This window comes from Cebus imitator, unplaced genomic scaffold (genome assembly GCF_001604975.1).
Source record: "Cebus imitator isolate Cc_AM_T3 unplaced genomic scaffold, Cebus_imitator-1.0 Scaffold42, whole genome shotgun sequence".
NCBI lineage: Eukaryota > Metazoa > Chordata > Mammalia > Primates > Cebidae > Cebus > Cebus imitator.
Window position 1 is genome coordinate 11620817 of NW_016107357.1, and position 6047 is coordinate 11626863.

Genomic DNA, 6047 nt, shown 5'->3' on the forward strand with positions numbered 1-6047 from the left:
GACAGAAGAGCAGAAGATCAAACACCGCATGTTCTCACTCATAGGCGGGTGTTGAACAATGAGAACACATGGACACAGGGAGGGGAGCACTACACACTGGGGTCAGTTGGGGGGAATTAGGGGAGGGACAGTAAGGGGTGGGGAGATGGGGAGAGATAGCAAGGGGAGAAATGCCAGTTGTAGGTGATGGGGAGGAAGGCAGCAAATCACACTGCCACGTGTGTACCTATGCAACAATTTTGCACGTTCTTCACATGTACCCCAAAACCTAAAATGCAATAAAATAAATAAATGGGGAAATAAATAAATAAATAAAGTGAAGATGAAAATGTTTCTTTTATTAAAAACATTTAAAAATATAAAAAAATAGGAGATTATGACATAACATAAGAAATACATATGCATATATATGTGTGTATATATATATTAATGTATATTCATATATATATAAGAATATATATATGAATCTCAGCACTTTGAGAGGCCAAGAGGCGGATTGCGTGAGGCCAGGAGTAGTTCAAGACCAGCCTGAGCAACAAGCAAAATCCCATCTTTCTCTATATATATGAAAGAAGAAATAAATATATCTTTGCGTTTTGCCCCAGTATTGGTACAGAGCTTCTAAGAAACCCTTGTAATTTCCTGAGTGATAGAGGTTCTGGGAGCATCAGGCACATCCAAGCAGTGCCAATGCTAGCAAGATCACTTGGTCCTGAGCAGGGCAATGTTGACTTTCACCAAATGCCCAGACAACAGCAGGGCAGCACACGGTGGACTCCAAGGAGGCACACACCTCTTGCCCTGATCCTGTTGCTCTCTGTGTCTGAGTCCATCCTTCCTTCCAGTCCTTTTTCTGCCACTGCTCCTCTTGAAGGAGAACTCTACTACTCCAGCCAAATCTATGGACAGTTTTCAGCAATTGCACACATCCCACTGTACTGTGGCTTCCTCTTTGTTCACACTCACTCTGGTTGAAATCTCTTTTCTTTCTACCTCTACCTATGTGAATGCCACTTTCCTTCCAAGACCCAACTCGAGCGTCGTTTCACTTACTCATTATGTTGACTTCCATCTCTTCTGCCTTCATTGAGTTCTTAATCTCTGCCAAGAGCTTTGCATATATTCATTCTAGTCCTTTCAACAATCCCATAAGACAGAGATTATTATTTTCACTTTATGAATGAGAAAACTGAGTTCAGAGAAGTAAAATAACTTGTCCAAGAACACACGTAACTGACAAAGCTAGTACTCAACTACATGAATGAATTAATATATTAATAAGGGCTTGCATTACCAAGAAGCAAATAAAAAGATACTCAACATATCCATCAGGGAAATGCAAATCAAAACCACAGTGAGAAACCACTCACACTCACTAAAATGGTTCAAATAAAAAACACAGACAAGAACAATTGTTGGCGAGGAAGTGGACAAATTAGAACTGTTATACATTGCTGGTGGGAGTGCAATGGTACAGTCATTTGGAAAACAGTCTGACTATTCCTAAAAAAAAAAAAAAAAGTTAAACTTAGAATTGCCACACAACCCAGCAATTTCACTTCTAGATATACACCCAAGAATTGAAAACATATGTTCACATAAAACTTGTACCTGAATGGTCAAAGCAGTATTATTCATAATTGCCAAGAGGTAGAAAAGAGCCAGATGTCCATCATCAGCTGATGACTAGCTAAACAAAATGGGCCATAACTACGTATGGAATAATATTCAGCCATAAAAATGAATGAAGCACTGACACGTGCTACCTGTGTTTTTCATTTAGCTAAGGTTTCTAAAAATAAGAAAATGTCTGTGCTATTGCTAATATGACATGCTGTACCTGGATAAATTTCTCTGGGAACATTGAGACTCAAATACGCAAAGTAATAAAACAGTCCACATCATTACAGCAGGTTTCATCTAATTCACCATAGTCATTTGATTTACTCAAGTGGTTGCCTTTAAGCGTAGATTCATTCCTCAAAACTGTTATGTAAACTGAGTTTATCATATTACTATTGCTTTTGATAAACTCTAGAAACCTTAGCTAAATGAAAAAAGACAAAGACAACTACATATTGTGTTGTTAGAATTTAAACAACAGAGAGAGACTCTCTAAAATTAAATGATATTTATTTTAGAGTAAGCATTGAATAGGAATACAGTAGGCATATTTGGGAAGGTAAAAGAAGACAAGTGTTTTAAAAGAAAATGAAGAAGATGATATAAGTTATTTTGAAATAATTATCCTTGGCTATAAGGATCTGAACAAGGGCAGCACACCTCCAAGGTTGGACAGGCAGTGGCCGGACAGATGCCATCACAGCAGCACTCTGTTGTATAAGATCGCGGTGGCCCTTTTGCAAGGTTGCAGTTTTTGCAGTCTTTTGTGATAGTGCTTGTTACCAGATTGACATGTGTGAGTTTTTTTCCTTTAGGGTCTTCGCTGGCTCTATTTGTCAGGATTTTCAGACAAGTGACTTCATTTTGATTTTCAGAACTTTCACATTTCCCCCTTTTGATTGAGATCTTTCTCTGAAAGCATGGCTCATCAATAATCCTGTAGTTTAGGTTTTGGTTATATCTTGGTGGCAGAATGGACCTGACATGGGCTGGTCTGGTCCCACATTGGAGGGAGCGATCAACAACTAGGGGTCAGTGTCGGAACTCTTATAGCCACATTTGAGCCCCAGGGAATTTCTCTGAGTGGCTTTCAGGGTAACTCTACCTGCAGACCATTGTTATGTTTAATTTTGTCTGTTCCCTAAACATTGATTATCATCTCAAAGTAATAGGCCAGCATTCTGTTGTTAGCATTTGGATTGTAGAAATTTGACAAGCAACGGTACAAAGTTCAAAAAAAGAGAAAGGAAAAGAAAATACAAAGTAAAAGTAATAGTAACATGATAAAATCAGTTTAAATAACAGTTTTGAGGCAATGAATCTAGGCTTAAAGACAACCAATTGAGTAAATCAAGTGACTATGGTGAATTAGACGAGACCTGTTTTAATGATGTGGCCTGTTTTATTATTTTGTGTATTTGAGTCTCAGTGTTCTCAGAGAATGTATCAGGTACAGCATGTCATATTAGCAATAGCACAGACATTTTCTTGTTTAACAAACAGATACTACAGAGTATTTCTATCATCTAGTATCTCATGCCTGGGTTGAATTCAAGCAGAATGAGCAATAGATTTATTGGGGATATTGTTAAAGTTACTCACTGGGTGGACTAAAATATTTTTTAGGTCAGATTCTGCCAAGTTACCCCCAGTAGTATCTGTGAAACTTTAATTACATGATTATCCTGCTAAGTGAAAGAGGTAGGCATAAATGAGAAAAAAACTAAGAGGAGCTGCAGTCTCTTTATGGTGGGGGCTCTTGTTTTGTCATTTTGGGAAAAGCTGTCCACAGCACGAAGCCAGAACGTTATGTCCTGGATTGCAGCTGGAAAGTCTTTGGTTATGGCATCAGGTGATCTGGTGAACTTTCTGTGTTCACCATCCTTCAGCCATGCAACTCGTCCCTTAAAATTTAATTTCCGTTTATAGGCTGCAGAAACAGAGAGGTTTCCATTTTTAGTAATTCCATGGGAAAAAAGTGAATTGGAAGAAATCTGAAGCATTCCGGATTTAGCCCAGTCTCTAGGTAGGGAATAAAAACTTGAAAATAATGCACAGGACTAACAGGTGTATTATATACATTTTTGGAAACATAATTTTTTTCTTTATAGTTTTTCCCCCATTTTTGCCAAAGATAATCAGAGTGAGACAAATTTGTTTGTAAAATAAGTTTAGTTTCATTGATTTTTGTCTGATCATTTACATAAGTGCAACAAGGATAGTGATTGATGCATAGGAATCTCAGATTTTAAAACCTCTTGAGGCTAGGAAGCCAACCCAAGGCAGACTTTAGATTTCACCTTAGTGCTTATAAACAATTTAACTATGACCTCCCAGTCCAAACCATGGTAATATAACTAATCTTTACAGTTGTATCCTGTTATAAATACAGCACATCCTTGTTGAATTTATGCAAACAATTATGTTGTCATAAAAAATAAAAATACTCATGAATAGCTTCCAAATTTTGGAGATATCAAGTAGGGGGGAAAAGTAAATACTTACCCTTTTGTTTATAAAAGTAGACTTGACCAAATTACTGTAAACTATAGACAGCTTAAGAGAAAAAGTTTCCTTAAGTTTGGAAAACAAAACATTTAAGCAGAGAACCAACAATGTTTCAAATAAAAGTTCCAGGAACATTTTACTTAGTACTTATTCAATTTTATATAATTAGTTTTTGTTCCCTTTGATCTTGACGAGTAGTTTTATGAACTATCAGTTTCATTAGAGTTCAGAAATATTTAGTCCATTGGTAGAAAAGTTATCAGGAACGTGTATTTAAGAGTACTTGTTTGTTAGAGTCTTTTCCATGAAAAGCAATTTTGGACTATAGCTAATTATAAATTCTTTTAGAGAAAAATCAAAACAATAACTGTGGATGACAAAATCTTAGGTTAGTCATGGTTAAAAATCTAATGTGAGGTCCCAATTGCCAAGGAAACTAGTTATGTCTATTGCATTCATGGCTGACAGTATCACATTAGGACCATCACACATTTGTAAATTTCATGTAGTCTTTGGAATACTCACATCAGCTTTTCGTTGTCCATCCCGCACCCACTATTCTGAATGTTTTGCTCCCAGAGGATTTTCAGAAATGAACAGGGAGAAAAAAATATGTTAAAAAAAAAGACAAATTATTTACAGACATGCAGAACCAAATCAAAATGAAATAAAAATAAGAGCTTTCACAAAACTTTTAAGCCAGGCACACAGATCAAAGAAAACATTAAACCAGGCCAGCAGACAAAAAAAATAAGTAAATTTACAAGAAAAGACATGACTCACAGACAGAACGTAAATTTTATAGAAACCAAAGTGCTCAAACTAGAAAGACACTCATATTTATATCAGACAGGGCTTGCCAGAAAAGACTTCTATAGTCCCAAGAGAAATGCAAGATTTTTAAATTTAAGATAGCTTTATAACCAAAACAGATACCAAATAAAGTCAAAAGAGCTCACCAAAAAGAGGAGTCCAGGAATCTGAGAGTAGATTCACCAGGGCAGAAAAGGTGAGTCATAGAGGTAGAGAGCTCAAAGGGGCTCAGCACAGGCAGTTCACTCCATTTCAGGGGTTGCCAAGCTGTCCAAGGTGAACCAGCTTCAGTCTCACTTCTGACACCAAATTGTGTCAAAACCTAAACAACAGACACACAGAGAGAGAGACTCTGAAAAATAAAATATATTTGTTTGGGAGTAAGTATGGCAATGGGAATATGAAAGACATATTTGGGGAGATAAAAGAAGACAAGGGTTTTTAAAGAAAAAACTGCAGAGGATTATATAATTTACTTTGAAATAATTATTTTAGGCTACAAGGATCAATAACAAGGGTGGTGCCAGTTCAAGGTTGGAGAGGCAGTTGCTAGGAAGAGGTCCTTCAAGAAATGCTTTTTATGTGTAAAGCTGTGGTGGCCTTTGTGCAAGGTTGTGGTTTTTGTAGAGTCTTTTGTGATAGTTATTACTATCAGGTATGTGTGTGAGAACTTGCTCTTCCTGGACTTCCCTGACTCTATTCCTGAGGCTTTTGATACAAGGGATTCCATTTTGATTCGACAACTTTCACAATATAATTCCATTTATATGAAATGTCCAGAGTAAGCACCCCTCTATATAGAAAAAGTAGACTTAGGCTGCCAGGAGCCTGGGAGAGGAACAAATGGGGAGTGAGTTGGATTGGGTATGGGATTTCTCTTGGGGGTGAAGGAAATGTTTTGAAATTAGATAGTGGCGATGATTGTACAGCTTTGCAAATATACTAAACACCACTAAATTGGTCACTTTAAAATGATTGATTTTGTGATATATAAATTTTATCTCAGTGAAAAATAGAGTCGACACTACTTGGATTCACTGAATTATTAATCAAGCATTTATTAAACAACTATTATGTATCTAGAATAGTTTTGCCAAGATCAA

General features: G+C 36.6%; 1 long non-coding RNA gene across 1 annotated transcript; it reads right to left on the reverse strand.

Moving 5' to 3' along the window:
- Positions 1–466: 466 nt before the first annotated feature.
- LOC119470850 lies at positions 467–5372 on the reverse strand. The gene is made up of 3 exons (XR_005199821.1): positions 5091–5372; positions 2729–2804; positions 467–1248 (listed from the first exon to the last, which is right to left on the reverse strand). It is a non-coding gene; the product is annotated as an uncharacterized LOC119470850 (long non-coding RNA).
- Positions 5373–6047: the final 675 nt, after the last annotated feature.